The 19020-nt window shown below is 43.4% G+C and overlaps 1 long non-coding RNA gene and 1 pseudogene across 2 annotated transcripts in view; one reads left to right on the top strand and one right to left on the bottom strand.

Moving 5' to 3' along the window:
* LOC127486441 (uncharacterized) overlaps positions 1-19020 on the top strand; it is a 620188-nt gene that overhangs the window by 464124 nt on the left and 137044 nt on the right. For both annotated transcript variants that reach the window (XR_016229778.1, XR_016229777.1), the window contains exon 3: positions 10126-10337. This is a non-coding gene — a long non-coding RNA (uncharacterized LOC127486441). The remainder of the gene's footprint in view (positions 1-10125; positions 10338-19020) is intronic.
* LOC100345916 (small ribosomal subunit protein uS9 pseudogene) lies at positions 1151-1668 on the bottom strand (annotated as a pseudogene).

Genomic DNA, 19020 nt, shown 5'->3' with positions numbered 1-19020 from the left:
GATAAAAATAGCAGCTTAAGTATTGCAAAGATCAAATGGATAGGAACAAGTGGTAAAGTGACCATATAGATATGATCCAGAGTTAAAGTAATCATATTAATAGGACTAGGTGTTTGGGGCCAGTGCTGTGGCACAGTGGGTTAATCCTCTGCCTGCAGTGCCAACATCCCATGTGGGTGCCAGTTCTAGTCCCGGCTGCCCCTCTTCCAATCCAGCTCTCTGCTATGGCCTGGGAAAGCAGTGGAGGATGGCCCAAGTCCTTGGGCCCCTGCACTGGTGTGGGAGAACCGGAAGAAACTTCTGGCTTCTGGCTTTGGATCAGTGCACCTCTGGCCATTGAGGCCAATTGGGGAGTGAACCAGCAGATGGAAGACCTCTCTCTGCCTCTCCTTCTCTCTCTGTGTAACTCTTTCAAATAAATAAATAAATATTTTAAAAAATAGGACTAGGTGTTTGAAAACAAGAGTAGACAGAATTAAAAAGGAGTGAAGGCTCCAATATTGGAAGCAGTCCATACAGCAGACTCATAGAATGATAATCACTTTAAGTAGCACTCCAACCTCAGAATCAGCCATTAACTCATTCCAGTCTGGCTGGAAAGCCAGGGAGAACATTTCAGGTATGGAAAGCTAAAACACAATGGGGAAAAAAATGTCCCACATAAAGGAATCCTGTGGGTGAGACCCCAATGGAAAGAAGTGGCCACCAAAGGAGGTAATTTTCTCTGAAGGGAAAAGATAACTTTCACTTTGCCTTGCCAAGCTACTGGATCCAAAGGCTTCCAAAGCTGAAGCAGCTCATGTCAAGAGCCTTGGGTGATCACCGATGTCATATATACGAGTGTTATTTGTCAAATAAACAAGAGTCACTGTGCACTATCTTCCCATACAGGACCTCTGTCCACAAAGAGTTGTATAATGAAACTTAATAAAACTTGTTCTCAAGAATCACTTCCATTTTATATATTAAAATGAGGATATTATTATGTCTCATAAGTTAGTCATGTCTAGGAGCTCACAAAATATATACCATCCTTGGGTTCTTCTTTAAAGACAAATTTCAAAAAGGAAAGAAGGGGGAGGAAGGGAAAAGAAGAGGAAAAATAAAAGCAAAAATACCTTTTTTTTTTTTAATCCCACATCCACTGTTTATTATGGAGCCGCCCCTGATCGGGGTGACGGGCTTATCGGTAGGATTTCTGGTAGCGAGCATGGGCACCGGGGCCTCCAAACTTCTTGGACTCGCAGCGGCGGGGGTCAGCGACCAACAGGGTGCGGTCATACTGGATGAGGATGTCTTTGATCTCCTTCTTGGACGCCTCATCCACATATTTCTGGTAACAGGCCACCAGGGCTTTGGAGATGGACTGGCGGATTGTAAATCTGAGCCACGTGACAGCCACCCTTCACTCGGACCCGGATGTCCACTCCAGCAAAGCGCTCCTTGCCAAGGAGCAGAACAGGCTCCAGCAGCTTGTACTGCAGCGTGCGTGGCTCAGTCATCTCCAGTGGCCTCCCCTTCACCTTGATAAGCCCGTTGCCCCGTTTGCAGTGGGCTGTCTTCTTCCGTCCGAAGACCTGAACGGACTGTAGCGGGCCCTTGGACGGCATGGCTGCGGCCGAACTATGGGGATCCTCACCGCGAGGTGCTACAACCGGAAAAGGAGCAATTAGTTTTTTTTCCTTCCTTTCTTTTTCTTCCTCCCTTCCTCCTTCTCTCCCCCCTTTCTCTCTCCTTTATTCCCTTTTCTTTCCTTTTCTTTCTCGGACCAAACAGGAGAGGGGGAGCAGAGTGGTGGAGGAGTGGTTGGGAGGATGGAGGTGGTGGGAAAAATTACTATGTTCCTAATGTTGTATTTAAAAGGTACATAAAAATAAAAAGAGCATAGGAAAATAAAGGAATGCAAGCATGATTTCAATGACCACATTTGCTAAAAGTTCTCCTTTCATTCCACAAATTATTGTGCTGTGTGAAACTAAGACTACAGAAATTAATAAGGCTAGATGAGGTCACTTCAGTGTTGCCTGTTGAGAAATAAGATTGTGCATAGTTGGGCCACAGGGGAAGGGTTGTCACCTCTAACAGGTGACTTCTGAAAGGCAGGATCTCAGAGGAGACCATTGACTCCAGTGCATTTTCATACATGGGGCATACATTTTAGAATCTTAAGTACCCTGTTATCATCTGGGTTCAATTCAGAGAGATTATGTCATGCATTCATGTGCAGCAAGCAGTAAGAGGTAAAGATGAGGCTCAGATTCAGAGCTTTTGACAGCAGAACTTTTCCTAAACTATTGTTGGGATGAGAATTAAATGAGATCATGTGTGTGAAAATACATTGGAAAGCTGTATTTAAAGACCAGGTATTAAAGCACTGTTAAAGCATTTTTTGTTCAGTGATACTTGCAATGAAGGTAAAGAGTCTGATTCCTCACTTCTTTATGCTTTCTGGTACCTCTATGCTTAAGGGCATCCCTTCCAATTCAGTATTTACTGAGTGCTTAATGTTCTCTGCTTTGTACTTGCAGGATTAAACAAAAAAGATAATAAATTATCTCTGTGTTTGGGAACAAACACAGCATGATTATAAGGGGGACTTTGGAAATTACCCGACAGCAAGGGGGCAAGAAAGAAGGGTAAGTCTGGGGGAAAAACTGGTCGGTTCCATTTGCTATATGGGAAATTGGTGCTGCCAGGGTGTCTTTTGGAAGGAAGTGCTGTGGATGTAGCTAATGACAAAGCACTAGAGCTGGGATAAGAAGTCTGACCTGATAGACGGTGAGTTGTCATCCAGAGAAAGAGCCATTCTCTGAATCTAAGGCAGCTGGTTCCTGTGAGGGAGAAACACAGAAGACACTGCTGTGTGTCTTCCGGGCCATGGCATCTCCTCTCACAATGTGTTGTGCTGGAGAGAAGGGTGCACGGTAGAAGGCGCTCCCCCAAGCCTTTGCTCTAACCCATCAGGGTCTTAAGTGTTCACCAGAATAACTAGAAGTCTGCAGCCCTAACAGCAGGAGCAGTGGGTTAAAAATGATGGCCCGCAAGCAAGGGAGACACAGAAGGGCAAGAAGCAAGCTGGAGATGCCGTGTTAGGACAATGGACAGGTGGTCCATGTTAGGGGAGGGCGATCCTATTCTCCCAGAACATTGAGCCATGGAACAACAGGTCCTTTTGGTCACATTGTAGCTCTCTCTGAGATGTAGCTATGACTGTCTGAGGCAAGACTCCAGCAGTTTGAAGAAGGGTACTGTGTGGATTACTATGTGCTAAGCTTGCCTATGGGGACATTTTATACTTAGGTACCTAGAAGAGAACAAAGAATGAGAAAAAGAATTTTCTTATGAATGTATTAAACTGGGGACCAGGGACACCAATAAGAAAACCTCTATTCAACACCTCTTCTGTTCTTCAGAGGAAGTAGAAGAGATGGAAAGAGCCCAGTTAGTTCGGGATTGGAGAGGTGGGTTAGGAAGACAGCATGAGTCACTGTTGAGTCATTGTTCTTATGAAAGAAAGCTCATGTATTCTGGAAATAAAGGAAAGAGAAGTCAAAGCCTGCTCAAAGAAAGACTCCTTCTCTGGACAAGATGGATCCAGCCAGAGATCTGCAAGTGACCTGGGTGAGTCCGTTGGCCATGGAGACCACTTGAACCTGTTGACCCAGGAAGGCCCAGAGCACTGAGATCCACAGTAGCTGCTTTCTACTTCATTCCTAAAGAGTCTGCTCTCCACAAGGGGTCCTGGGAGATATTTTTTCTAACAAGATCCCCAAGACATTAATGCTTCGTTTTAGCCAGAAATCTCTGATTACCCAAGTGGCCATCAGGAAGAAGAGACTGTTTTGATTCTTCTCTGAAAAATGCTAACTCTTGTGTCTCCCAGAACAGTACATTCTCAGTAAGTAACTAAAGGTATGACTGGATAATATAAACTAGGGCTGGCCATGCAGAGTTGAATCCAGTAGGGACTGTTTCCAACGTGAGACTCATGGCTGGAAACCCGGCAGGTGTCCAGCCACACAGAGACAGATTAACATAGAGCAGGTCCCAGGGTGCAGAAGAACAGAGAAGGTCCTCAGTTTTGACAAATACTGAAGAAGAGCTGTCTGGAGAAGTCAGAACAGCATGGAGGAGAGGTCCTGTGGCCCCATATTTGGCTGCTTTGGATTCCATACATCTGGCTGTCTCCCATCACAGCTCTGTTGCATCAGGGCTTTGAAATGTTGGATCAGTTATGCTGTGCCTTTCCTTGAGCCCCACTTCCTCCTCTGCATGGTGTAGGACAGAGAGAGACCACAGCCCTGCAGCATGGACACTGACCAGAAGTCCTTGTGGCTCAGTGAAGTGACTACTGGGCCAGGAATAAGAGAGGAGGAAGTGGCCGCTGTTCCATTTGTGTTACTCCTTTTTTCCTTTCTATAACAAAACCCAGAAGCAGGCTACTGTACAAAGAAAAGAGGTTGATTTGGGCTCATGGTGTGGAGGTGCAAGGCTGAGGGCATCATCTGGTGATGATTTTTGCTGGCAGAGCATGGCCTGGCAAGAGATGGAGCTTGCATTTCTGCGCACATCTCTCCCTCTGCTTCCAAAGCCACCAGGATTCAACGATGCGGGCTCCATCCTTGTGACCTTATCTAGGCCTAATCACTTCGCAGGGCCCCAACTCTAAATGTCAAGTTTGGGCTAACTTTTCTGCCTCTCAGGACCTCACAATGGGAATTCAATTTCAGCACAGGAAAGCTTGGGGACAGTCACACACTATACAAACCCTAGCAGAACTTTGACTGACAAGCTGTGTGATGTCCAGTGAGCAGTCATTGTACTGCAGGGGCATGGCTTTTCAAAGCACTGGCTCCGAGATGCCTTGAAAAATGAGCGTTTCAGCCCGGGCCCTCTGTCAGAGAATTTCCAATCTGGAAAGGATCTTGGCTTAGGAACGCCAAACCCCTCATTTTGAAGATGAGAATCTTCAGTTATGGGTCTAGCTGACTCCTAACTTCAAGCACCTGATTACAAATCCCTGAGCGTGGGAGCTGTACCGGCCCCTGATTTTGTTCAGCACATAGAAGCTTGCTGCCTTGCAATTTTTTTTATGGCTCACTGGCTTTCTAGATTCAGGGCATATTCACGTTGCTGCATCATGCAAATTAATTTTCTTTCTAAAATAGCGGTGGTAAAGAGAAAGTCCAAGGCAGCCCTGTTTCTTATGTGCTGGGCAGTTGTGGCAGTGTTTGCTGTTATGGTCAAGGGCACCAGGGCTTGGCTGCCGAAGGCATTGTGAGGCAAAGGAGAGTAGATTCACCATAGCAACTGAAGGGAGGCTGTGACAGGCTTCCTTTTGTTTCTGAGATATTGGAGTGCTTTCTCCTGGGGGCCTCCGAAGTTGGAGGTGTGTCCCCCCATTTGAAAGTTTAGCTTTTTCCTCTTCTACATGTTCACCCCTCATTCCACTGTCAAGTCATTTCCCTCTTCCTACCTGGCCTCTGCCCTGAGGACTTGGAATATGCATTGGGACCACCCTCCACTGCTGACTTGCTGGTGACCTGCTGGGGCACACACTAGGCTGTTGTCCTCACTCCCTAAGGCAGGGGTAACAAAGCACCACAAACCAAGAGGCTTCAACTACACATGTGTGTTCCTTCAGAGTTCCGGGGACCAGAGTCCAAAGTCAAGGTGCAGGAAGGACCACACTCCCTCCTTGACTCTTCCCAGCTTCTGCTGGCTGCCTGCAATCCTTGCCATTCCTGTTTGCATATTAGTCCCCCCCAATCTCCCTGCCTTCATCATCGCATGGCTGGCTCCCTGTGTCTTTCTTAGTGTGTCTTTTCCTCTTTATATAGAGACAACCATTATGTCAGATTCATGGTCCAGTATGACCTCATCCTAAGTGAACTGATGACATCTGCAAAGACCCTATTTTCACATAAGATCACATTCTGATGTTCTGGGTGGACAGGAAGTCTGGGAGGCCACTGTGCAGCCCAGTGCAGCTGGAGTTCTAACAGTGGGTCCTGTAGATCGGTATCTGGCCATTGTCTGTTCTGTGGCCTTTGAATCTTTCCCAAGACTCATGGGCTCCTCCCTGAGTCTCTGTTCTCATCGGTCACACCCAATTGTAGGCCTTTGGTTTCTCACCAAAATCTAACGTCACAAAGAAAACTTAGAACTAAGTGCAGTGTTTGCCACTACTTCCTCTCAAGCAAATCCTTCATCTACCTCCTTTCCACCTCCACTATCCCTGGTCTCTGATGACCTAAAGCCATCTACCAGGTATTTTACAAAACAACAGTCCAACATTAATTCCCCAGGGCTTTGTTCTGCCTTGAGAGCTTCTTGCCCATTTCTGGTGCTGCCAACATCACAGCTTCCACGATGCATTTCCCTTTCCACTCGTATACCATCCGCATATGGTTCACACTTTGAGTACAGCACTGGACCTATTGAACCTGTCTAAGGGGATCTTCCTGCTTCTGCATCATGTAATTTACATAACCAGGGAAGGAGAGACCTCATGGGATTTGCACACTGTGGCAGAGACTACTGGTTTAGCCCTGCTGTCTGTTCTGTCCTCCTTCCTTGATACCTAATCTCCCAAGGTTGAGCTGGGCTCATTGCTGCCCCCAGTGACTTTATTGCCAAACTCCATGCCACTGGGCTGGACCAAGTGAGTGGCAATGAACTCTAAGCAGAAATGGTATATACAAATTCTTGGAATATACTCCAAGGGAAGAGCATACCTTGTTCTACTCTCTCTTAGAGTTGGCGGGACTGATGGCTATGTTCGAGCAACTACTTATAGACCATGAGGGAGGAACCAGTCCCCAGGGTCACTGTGCTCTGCCCATTAGTTTTGGGCTACTTACTTTTATGATTCATTTATGTGTTCCATGTATGAGCTTAAGTGAAAAACCAAGTTCTCTCTTGTTGAAGCACTGATGGTTTTTTTTGTTGTTGTTTGCTTGGATTTATTGGTGAAGGGTGGGATTAGAGGTTTGCAGAATAGTTACAACTGAGCTGTGAGGGCCACAGTGTCTGCCAGCAGCGAGTCTCCTCCTCCTGGACTGATAGTCTCTGTGTGACTCTCTTGAGAGCTGGGAGAGCATCTGAGGATTTGGAATTCTAGATTCCTGCTGCGAAAGGTGACTTTTCCCTTAATTGTGTTCACTGTTGTAGTCCAGGTATTAAAATGATAGGCACTCAATAAATGTGGAATAGAAGGAGAAAAAACCCCGTTTACCATCAGAGGCCATGAGCGTAAGGAGCGGACTTCCTGGCATTTTCTTACCTTGTGGAACACAGCAGGTCCGGATTCCTCACGTGGGCCCAGCATTCTCAGGCTTCCCAAGGACTTTCTCATCCGCTCTTATTGAAGGCTCTCAGCCAATTCAGGCAGGTATGATCAGTCCCATTTTGTTGGGAAGAGCTTCCCAGGGCCACAGACCTGGCTGATGGGACTGAGGCCTCCTGACCCAAGGCCAGTCTCCCTCCATTACGCTCCCTCTCCCCTTCCTGAGTTAAACCCCTCCCTGTCCATTTTAGAGTCTTCACTTTTGAATCTTAGACAGAGGAAGATGGGTCAGCGTCTCAGGACACCAGGTAGCAGGTCAGATATTGATTCAGCTGATGGCCACTAAGCCTTCAGCTACACTTAGCAGTAACTGGAAAGAGCAGTCCATGGGCCGGCGCCGTGGCTCAATAGGCTAATCCTCCACCTTGCGGCGCCGGCACACCGGGTTCTAGTCCCGGTTGGGGCGCCGGATTCTGTTCCGGTTGCCCCTCTTCCAGGCCAGCTCTCTGCTATGGCCAGGGAGTGCAGTGGAGGATGGCCCAGGTGCTTGGGCCCTGCACCCCATGGGAGACCAGGAAAAGCACCTGGCTCCTGGCTCCTGCCATCGGATCAGCGCGGTGCGCCGGCTGCAGCGGCGGCCATCGGAGGGTGAACCAACGGCAAAAGGAAGACCTTTCTCTCTCTGTCTCTCTCTCTCACTGTCCACTCTGCCTGTCAAAAAAAAAAAAAAAAAAAAAAAAGAGCAGTCCAGCTCCATTGCTTAGTTGTTCTCTGGCAGGCGCTTAGCCTGGCCCCAGCCCTCTTTGGGGTTTCAGAAGTTCCCTTCTTTGATTGTATTTGAAAGTCTGGTCTAGAAGTGGTGAGTGGTAGAGGCAGTGCCCCCCCTCCCCAAGTTTCTGTAGTGAGAAGGAATTCTGGAAGGAGGCAGGTGGGTGGGGGTGACAGTTTTCATCCAATTAGCTTTCACCTCATCCTGTGCCTTTTGGAAGGGTCCTTCCTTAGAAGGGGAGATGCATCCTCCTTTGGAGATATCTTAGAATGAAGCAGTCCATGATGATGCAGAGTTTTCCCTGAATAATCAGACACAGTCTAACTGTTGAACAATGTAGGAATCGGTAAATCGAGAAGCACAGTTCAGGGTGAGAGTTGTGATGTCGTGGATTAGGCTGCTGTTTGCCATGCCTGATCTCATATCAGAGTGCTGACTCAAGTCCAGCCACTCTGCTTTTGATTCAGCTTCCAGCCAATGAGCCTGGAAGCAGCAGATGATGGCTCAAGTGCTTGAGTCCCTGCCACCTACATGGGAGACCCAGATGGAGCTCCTGGCTCCTGTCTTCTGCCTGGTTCTGCTGCAGGTTTGCAGCTGTTTGAGAAGTGAACCAGCAGATGGAAGATCTCTTGCTCTGTCTCTCTGCCACTCTGCCTTTTAAATGAATAAATACTTGTATATCGGTATATGTTGACCATTATGAATGTTGGGTAGAAATATTTAATACTAATCAAGAAAAACATTAAACAGCAGTAAAACAGTAAGTGACAAAAGCAAGTTGCAAAGTTGTGTGTGTATTGTGATAGCCACAACATAAAAGAAAAACAACAGTTAGAAAAAGACTAAAAAAGAAGGTACCCAGTAGTGTGAGAATGAGAAGGACTATAATACAGAGATGTGATTGTGGCTATAGTCTTCTTTTGTTTTTATATCGTTCTATAACATAATATTTAACTAATTTTCCTTAAAAATATTCATTGTTATTCCATAATTCATGATAAACACATTTTAAAAAAATAAAAATAATCAAAAAGAAAAAATTATTGGTATTCCTATCTCTGGTAATATATTGGATTATAGCCTCATTTTTTCTACAGGCATACAGATTTACTTTTTAGAAACAAAAATGAAATCATACTGTACTCATAATTTATAACCTGCATTTACAGAGTGATATTTTATGAATATTTTAACACGTTAATATTCTCCTATAATATTTTGAATTCTGCTTAGTGTGTATTGTATAAATGTATCACTATCTAGTTTTTTTGTTTAGAGTGCTTCAAATTTCTTATATTATGCATAACAGTTTTTCTCACTTATTCCTGATTATTTTCTTAAAATAAAAATTTTAAAGTAGAATTTTTGAGTATCATGGCACAAACATTTTAAAATAGATAGATATTTTGAGTATATTTATATACATATGTCAGTAAATATTTCCATGAGTTATACTGGAGAGATCCTGTTTTTTTCACATTCATAGTAAAAGATTGGTTATTGTCATTTTTACAGTTTTGGTCAATTTAATAGTCATGAAAGTATACTTAAGTTAGATGTCTTTCCACTGCATTCTTTTAAAACACAACTCTAGTGACTTCAGCAAAAGAAAGTGGGGGAAGAGGGAAGGGAGAGATGATTGCTCCCACAACTGCTAGATCTATCCTAAGAGATCTTGCTTGACTAAGGTTTGATTTACATTCAGAATCATCCCTAGGACCCATTTCTGTAAATGACTTCTTCCAAGTCGGGTTTCTCCTCTCTGTGTGGTGACATCTCAACATTTAGGCCAGAGAAGGATGAGTCTTAAAAAAAAACACATGAATTGAGTTTTATTGCCCGACTGGTCATAGACAGAATGTGTGGCCCATAGAGAACCAGGAAGTAGCCAGGAGTGGGGCCCTGTGCTTACTCCCTTTTTATTAAAAAAATAAGGTTAGGAACTTTCCCCTTCAAATATACCATTTCAATTCAAAGAATAAAACCCTGTATGAATACAAGGTAGATGAGTTGATCAAGAAGTGAGATCTTATTTGTGAGATAATGGTATTTAATGTCCATCTTGCAGTGGCTGCTCTTACCCAAGCTAAGACCAGTTCCAGGAAGGATCTTTCTGAAGACTCTCTGCAAGTGTGGTTCATGGAGAAGAAACCTGCCAAAGAGTATAAGCTCCCTCTGTCTGTGGATTCTAAGGACTATCTACTTTCTCACCAGCCTCTACCCATTAACTAACTATTCTGGCTGAAGTCTTTCACTGGTATCCTGCAGAATCTGCCCTAGGTAAGCATTGCTCTTGTCCTGTTTCTCTCTTGTCCAAGTCATTCCGTGGATTTTGCCTGTCCTTGTTCCATTGCCCCATGACCTCAGGTCTTTGATTAAAAAAAAATTGTGAGTTTGTACTTTGGCTTCTTCTGTTAAAAGACCAGGAACAATGGTTTTTCCTACTCTACATCCAGAGCCGAAGCTGCAAGTTCTATTTTAAGTTTGACTTGAACCCTCACACTAACTATAGTGGTAAGCACTATTAGTATTCTAATTTTAAAAATGAAAAGACCTGCACAGAGTTAAGTTCAAGGTCCATGCAGCTTGAAACGAGTGGGGCTGGGACTTGAACACAGAACCTTGGAACTGCTGTGCTAAATGATCTTCCGAAGCATGTCTTTTTTTTTTTTTTTTTTTTTTTTTTTTGACAGGGAGAGTTAAACAGTGATAGACAGTGAGAGATAGAGAGAGAGAGAAAGGTCTTCCTTCCATTGGTTCACTCCCCAAATGGCCACCACGGCTGGTGTGCTGCGCCGATCCAAAGCCAGGAGCCAGGTGCTTCCTCCTGGTCTCCCATGCGGGTGCAGGGCTCAAGCACTTGGGCCATCCTCCACTGCCTTCCCGGGCCACAGCAGAGAGCTGGACTGGAAGTGGAGCAACAGGGACTAGAACCTGGGGTGCTGGCACCAGCCTAGTGAGCAATGGCACCAGCCATCGAAGCATGTCTTTTGAGAATGACATATGGCCGGCGCTGCAGCTCACTAGGCTAATCTTCCGCCTTGCGGCGCCGGCACACAGGGTTCTAGTCCCGGTTGGGGCGCCGGATTCATTGGAGGGTGAACCAACGGCAAAGGAAGACCTTTCTCTCTGTCTCTCTCTCTCACTATCCACTCTGCCTGCCAAAAAAAAAAAAAAAAAAAAAAAAAGAATGACATATTGAGAGGGTAAAACTGCAGTTTCAGTGAGGATGAGGCCCAACAGAAAAGTAGGGGCAGTTCACAAAAGACTTGAACACTAAATGAGGAAATGTGACATTTAGGCTACAGTCAGTCAAATATTCCCCACCAGACCTGGCCTCTAAGGATCTTCATCCTTTAAAAGGAGGATTTTGGCTTTGGTGTGGAGGGTGCATTAGGAAGACCAAGGCTGCAGGAACTTGAACTGAGGCAATCAGAATTAAACTTTTTAATCATTTCTAGCAGTTGAATCAACAGGACTTCATGTGAGAATGGAGAGCAGGATGTTGGAGAATCTGCTTAGGTTCTGATGTGTGCATTGAAGAGGAAGGTGGTGACATGAATTTATCAGGAACAAGAATAGGATGTGGTTTGGCAGGGGAAGGTGGACATCGAGTTTGGTTTTAGACAGAATGAGCTGCAAGTGTCCAACCCAAGGGCACACATCTGACAGATACCTGGGCGTGGGATCCAGGACACTGAAACAAGTGTCAGTCATAGGCTACACAGGGTGTGAGCATTGATTCTGTCATCCATCCACTCACATATCATTCAGGGTCTCCATTTATTTTTGAAAAAAATTAAAATTAGCAACTCAAATAGGGATTTTAAGGAGTTTTAACGTGACTTGCATGAAAAACAAGCAGGCTTTCCTTCCTCTGTCATTCTGGAACTCATCACCCAGTGACAATTCAAAATTTAACATGTTTCAAGGAGAGCATTTCCATTTGAAAACCTTGCAGAGAACTGTGGCTGTGCAAAGAAGCCACACTATCTTCCTTTTGTAAAGAGACCCCAATCATTTGCATTTTCACTTTTGCTTCCGATCTCATGTTAAATAATTCTGACATTTTCTTCAAATGCAAATTATATTTCTGAAAATTCCTCACATGTGAGGTTATATTTTTCCAAGAGACAGAGAGAAAGAGTAGTTTCTTTCATGCAACAGCTCTGGCTGTCTCCTGGGTCTCAAACCCCTACTCGGTCTAGTAAAAGATACTAATTTCATCTGGATTTCCTGAAACGCAACTTCTGTCAGAAAATGGCTTCTTGAATCTTAAATGGCTGAGAAGCTAGCTGTTCATATAAAGATTTAAAATACTAACTTCTGCAACCTTAACCTTGGGGTTGGAAGACCTTCTAGGTCAGGAGATGCTAGGTGCTTTCCTCCATCACTGAATTTCCATTGAACCTCTCCACCAATTGAGTATTCAGTCAGAGCTTACCTATCCGCACCAATTGATGGAAAAGTTTTCCTCAAACTGGAACAAATTAAAGTTCAAGTACAAGGTCACACTCATTAGTCCCAGTAAGTACTGTGACCTTACCCTAGCACAGAGAGACAGTCTACAGTCAGCATTCAAATCTGAGCTTTGTAGACACATCTGCGTTCAAATCCTTTGCTTTATGCATAAATCATAGTTTAAGCATCATCTGTATCAGTTGGAGGTGATATCGGAAATGACCCCTTAAAATATATATGAAAAGTGGCCCCTTTAAGTTCCCCAGAAGTGCCATCTGGGATGCCACATATGTTACTGGATTTGGGGTGCCATACGATATCACCATATGCTTATTAATAAATCCTCAATATTAATAAGCCTGAGAGGGTTCTTGCCTAATATTTAGAGAAGAATTCTAAATACCGGCATAAATAAACGAGGCAGCATGGTACATTTTAGGCTTTTATTTAGTGCGTAGGAAAGTGAGAGCTTTATTTAAGAGAGAGAGGTAAATCTGGGTTCATATGGAGCATCAGGAACCAGCCACGTGGAGGAGCATCTAGGCCAGGAAGCCTGGAGGCGCAGGGCTATAGCCAGCCCCCTCCTGGCAAGAGGAGGGGTGAACACACCGTGTCCCAGGCTTTTAACCCACTTCCAAAGGGGAGTGGTTAATTAACCTGATTGGCTGGTGGTCACCCAGGTGTGGCCAGGTAGGGGGATGAGGTCACACAGGGGCGTGGCGAAGGTGTGGTCTTCCAGCTCACAAACCTAATTGATTTTAACCTGTATGTCTGCCTGCCTCAGAGGCTTACCGGAATCTCGGAACAGCAGGTTCCACTCCAGCCCTGCTGAGTCAGTCACACCTGCATTTTCATAAAATCCTCAGTCACATACACATTAAAGTTTGGGAGGCAGAGCTCAAAGGAAGGCAGTTAATTATCCCTATTCTTGGGTTATTTTCTGAAATTTGTTGCTAATATTAAAAATTCTTCTCATTTGTAAAACAATAAAATCATAAATGTAGAACTTACAAAATTCTATTTGAAGCCCGTTTTTAATAAGAGGGAACTTGAAAAAACCTATTTATAAAATGATAATGTTATATTTAATGCTAGCCGTCGCAAAACACACCAAACACCGGAGTAAGAGAAAGGGTTTATTTGGGAACACCCAACAGACCGGAGTGAAGGAGCGGCGAAGGAAAAAGAGAAGGAGACTATATGAGAGAGAGACAGAGGAGAGAGAAGAGAGCAGAGAGGAGCCGAGAGAGAGCCAAGAGACCAGAGGAGGAGGCTAGAAAGAAAAACCAAGAGGGCTCAGGAGAGAGGGGCCGAGAGAGGAACCAAGAAAGAGAAGAGCCAAGAGCTGAGAGAGCAGGAGAGAAGGACCGCGAGAGCATGTGTTCAGGAACAGGCCCTTTTAAAACTTTGCCTGAGGGCGGGCAGGGAAGCAGGACCAGCGAATCCCATTAGGATGGGGGTGGAGCCTGGCTCAGGTAGCTGGGCCATGCAGCCACCTGGCTAAAACTGTGCCAGTTTCCTAACAATAGAGATATTTTAAACTATTGTTTAACCATTCAGTTAGTTTTTAAAATTATATAGAATAAAATTATGTAAGATAGAAAATTCTGAAGACAATATCAAGAAATATTCACTTTAAAATTTGTGATTATATCTGATGCACAGAAAAACAAAGATAGAAAAATAGCAACATGTGTATTCTATGTTCTTCATAGGTGGTGTGATAATGAATGGGTATATCTGTGCCATCAGTCTCTCTACTCCCTAATTATTTATTTGATAGCAGAAAAAGAAAGAAAGCACTAATGTTTTTGATCAACAGATATCAAGTAGAAGGTTTGAAAATTTCAAGGTTTTTTAAAGTGTTTTTTTTTTTTTCCATTTATTTGAAATGCAGAGAGAGAGTGAGAGCAAGAGGGAGAGCAAGGGGTGGGGGGTGGGTAGGGGAGGAAGCCTAAGAAAAACCTCCAGGGTTGACTAAACTCCAACCTCTTTGAAATTCTGTAGAATTATCTGAGCCAGATTCAGCCATTATCAACAAAGAGCCTTGTGTTGTTTGCTGTCTTGTCATGGTCTCACTCCTCCAATGAGATTTTGAGTACCTTAAGAGGATGAAAAGCTGCTTTAAAAATTGTATTTGGCTATTCTTTTCCAGAATCACTTGATTTGGCAGACATATTGTTTATTCTTTTTTTTTTAACTTTTATTTAATGAATATAAATTTCCAAAGTACAGCTTATGGATTACAATGGCTTCCCCCCCATAACATCCCTCCCACCCGCAACCCTCCCCTTTCCCACTCCCTCTCCCCTTCCATTCACATCAAGATTCATTTTCAATTCTCTTTATATACAGAAGATCAGTTTAGCATACATTAAGTAAAGATTTCAACAGTTTGCTCCCACACAGAAACATAAAGTGAAAAATACTGTTTGAGTACTAGTTATAGCATTAAATCTCAATGTACAGCACACTAAGGACAAAGGTCCTACATGAGGAGTAAGTGCACAGTGACTCCTGTTGTTGACTTAACAAATTGACACTCTTGTTTATGGCATCAGTAATCAACCTAGGCTCTTGTCATGAACTGCCAAGGCTATGGAAGCCTTTTGAGTTCACCGACTCTGATCATATTTAGACAAGGTTGTAGTCATAGTGGAAGTTCTCTCCTCCCTTCAGAGAAAGGTACCTCCTTCTTTGATGACCCGTTCTTTCCACTGGGATCTCACTCGCGGAGATCTTTCATTTAGGTGTTTTTTTTTTTTCCCCCAAAGTGTTTGGCTTTCCATGCCTGAAATACTCTCATGGGCTTTTCAGCCGGATCCGCATGCCTTAAGGGCTAATTCTGAGGCCAGAGTGCTGTTTAGGACATCTTACATATAGAGTAAGACCTCAGGACTGCTGATGTTTGAGGGTGCAGGCTGGGGTCACAAGACTGCTTAACTAGGTTTTTAAAGTTGCAAATTTAGCTAAGCATCTTGATTGTTGCACATAATAACAAAGTTTCAAATACATGAAGAAAAGACTGGAAGAAATGGAAGATGAACTAGACAAATCCACAACTGAGAGATTTTTTCAGTACTCCTCTCTCAATAATTGATAGAACAACCAGTCAGAAAGTTAATAAAGATATGCAATCCTGAACAACAGTAACAGCCAATTTGACCTAATTGATCTTTATGGAACACTCTACCCACTAATGGCAGAATTCACATTATTTTCTAATGCACATGGGGTTTTTACCAAAATAAATTATAATGTGGATCATGAAAAGGTCTTTATAAATTAAATAAATTAAATTCATAAAAATATTATCCCTGTATACAATAACATTATATTAGAAATCAATAATAGAACCATGTACCTGGGAATGGGTATTATGATGTAGCAGTTAAGCCACTGCTTGGGATACCTGCCTCCCATATTGGAATGCCCAGGTTTGAGTCCTGTCCTTGCTTCTGGTCTAGCTTCCTGTTAATGTGCGTCCTGGGAAGCAGTGGTGATGGCTCCAGTTCTTGGGTCAGTGCCACCCACGTAGAAGACCTAGGTGGAGTTCTGGCTTCCTGGCTTTTGCCTGATTCAGCCCTGGCTATTATGGGCATCTGGAGGGGGTGGGGGTAAACCGGTGGATAGAATCAATCTGTCTCTCTTTCCCTCTCTTCTCCATCCCTCTCCCCGCCTTTCAATAGGTGAAAACAAATTAAGTAAAAATTAAGTGTACTATTCATGCTGATTTTTAAAAAAGGAAACATGTACCTGAAATAAAATTCCTCTAAATTGGCTGCCAAATAACACACTCATAGGTCAGAGAAAAATTCAAAGGAGAAATTAGGTATTATTTTGTTTTGGATAAAGTGAAAACATTTAAAATGAGTGAGCTGCAGCTAAAGCAGTGTGTCAGTAAAAATTTACAGCATTAAACACCCATATTAGAAAAGAAGAAAGTCTCCATTTTTTCTAACTTAAGGAAAGAGCATATGAAACTCAACAAAAGTAGAAAAAAGAAAATAGTAAAGTTGAGTGTAAACCAATGGAATAGAAAGTAGAAAACAATTTTAAAAATAATGCCTTCAAAACCTGTAGTGTTTTTATCTTTCCTAGATGAGAAATGACTTATCAGAGTGGAGGAGGGAGACAGAAAGAGAGAGAAAGATTGAGAGTGTGTGTGTGAGAGAGAGAGAGAGAGAAATATTAAAAGTTGCAGGTAGGAGGGTGGCTAGGGTGGGAAGAATCACTATGTTCCTAAAGTTGAATTTATGAAATGCATTGTTTGTATACCTTAAATAAAAGGTTTCTAGGGAAAAGAAAAATTGTCAAATATAGGAATGAGAAAGATGACATAGAATCAAATTCTATAGATATGAAAGTGATGGCAAGGGAACGCCATAACTGTATGCCAATTAGTGACAATATGTAGAAGTATAAAAATTCTTTGAAATACACAGGCGGGGGCTGGTGCTGTGGTATAGTGGGTAAGGCAGCTGCCTACAGTGTCGGCATCCCAAATGGGTGCTAGTTTGAGTCCCAGCTGCTCCACTTCTAATCCAGCTCTCTGCTATGGCCTGGGAAAGCGGTGGAGGATGACCCAAGTCCTTGGGCCCCTGCACCCTCATGGGAGACCTGGAGGAAGCTCCTGGCTCTGGCTTCAGTTCAGTGCAGCACCAGCCCTTGCGGCCAGTTGGGGAGTGAACCAGTGGTTGGAAGACCTCTCTCACTCTCTGCCTCTTCTTCACTCTCTGTAAATATGACTTTCAAATAAAATGAATAAATCTTAATAAAAAAAGACATGGATTACAAAAGCTTCTAAATGAAAACAAGATAAAAATAGTTAACACATTTTATAGAAAATAGAATTAAAAGTTAAGTTTAGCTGGCTCCACGGCTCAATAGGCTAATCCTCCGCCTGTGCCGGCACAAAGGGTCCTAGTCCCGGTTGGGGCCCGCCGGATTCTGTCACGGTTGCTCCTCTTCCAGTCCAGCTCTCTGCTGTGGCCCAGGAAGGCAGTGGAGGATGGCCCAAGTGCTTGGGCCCTGCACCCGCATGGAATACCAGGAGGAGCTCCTGGCTCCTGGCTTCAGATCAGTGTGGTGCTCCGGCTGCAGTGCACCAGCCGCGGCGGCCATTGGAGGGTGAACCAACAGCAAAAGGAAGACCTTTCTCTCTGTCTCTCTTTCTCTCTCTCTCTCTCACTGTCCACTCTGCCTGTCAGAAAAAAAAAAAAAAAAAAAAAGGTAGGTTTAGGGAAGGGCATTCAGCTTAGCAGTTAAGAATGTGTGGGTGCAATCTGTTGAAATCTTTACTTAGTGTATACTAAGTTAATCTTCTGTACATAAAGGTAGCTAAAAATGAATCTTAATGAGGGGTGGGATGGGAGAAGGAGTGGGAGATGGAGTGGTTGCAGGTGGGAGGGAAGTTATAGGGGGAAAAACCTCTATAATCCAAAAGTTGTACTTTGGAAATTTATGTTTATTAAATAAAAGTTTTCTAAAAACATAAAAAAAAAAAAAGCAGCAGCCAGTTAAGACCCCTGCATCTCATGTAAGAGTGCCTGTGTTGAAGTGTTACTGCACTCCTGACTCCAGCTGCTTCAAGTGGATCCTGGAAGGTAGTGTTGGCTCAAGTGATTGGGTGTCTGTCACCTAGGAAGGAGACCTTGGTTTAGTTCCCAGCTCCCAGTTCTGGCCCAGCTCAATCCTGGCCACTGGGAGTATTTGGGGAAAGAACCAATGCGTGGAAACTCCCTCTCTTTTCTCTTTGTCTGCTTCTGTTTCTCTGCCTCTAACAAATAGTTTGTTTTGGTACCAACAAGTATTGAAGGCGCACACGAGGAGATAACCTGAATAGATTTATATTAGTTAGTAAAAAATTGAACTTATCAGTAAAAATCTTCTTCCAACAGAGAAAATGCCAACTGTTCCTATGAAACATTTAAGCAAAAATAATGCCAGTTCTACCTAAACACTTCCAGAAAACTAATGATGCAATCAAATATGAAGAAAATTTTAAAAACTACAGAAAATGTACTAGCACTAATAAGTTAATTTAGCAAGATTGCAGACTACAAAGTCAATTCACAGAAACCAATTGTATTTCTACATACTAGCAATGAATAACTGGAAGTTCAGGTTACAGAACCTTCACAGAAAGAATGTGGATCCCATAGGCAGGGCCAGGATGAGGTTGAGCTCCAAGAAGCACCTATCATGGTTTCAAAGTACATGGGAGCACCAAAATCTAGTAAAAGTTATTAGCTTATATCCTTTATTCTACTTCAAATATGTTAAATTATATTATATTGTTATATTTTAAAGTATTTAAATTACTTTAGGGTGTCCCAAAACTTTTCCTATATAAGGTCCTATGAGTAGAGTGTCTAGGTTTAAGGAAGATGTTTGTTCTTTTCACAGAAATGGCTAAACCATTTTCCATAATGGTTGTACCATTTCATGTTGCCACTGGCAATGTGTGAGTTTCATTGTTCTCTATCTTTCTCAAAACGTA

This window comes from Oryctolagus cuniculus, chromosome 2 (assembly GCF_051225735.1).
Source record: "Oryctolagus cuniculus isolate XC-2025 breed Fujian yellow rabbit chromosome 2, ASM5122573v1, whole genome shotgun sequence".
Taxonomy (NCBI): domain Eukaryota; kingdom Metazoa; phylum Chordata; class Mammalia; order Lagomorpha; family Leporidae; genus Oryctolagus; species Oryctolagus cuniculus.
This window is presented reverse-complemented; position numbering and strand designations above follow the sequence as displayed.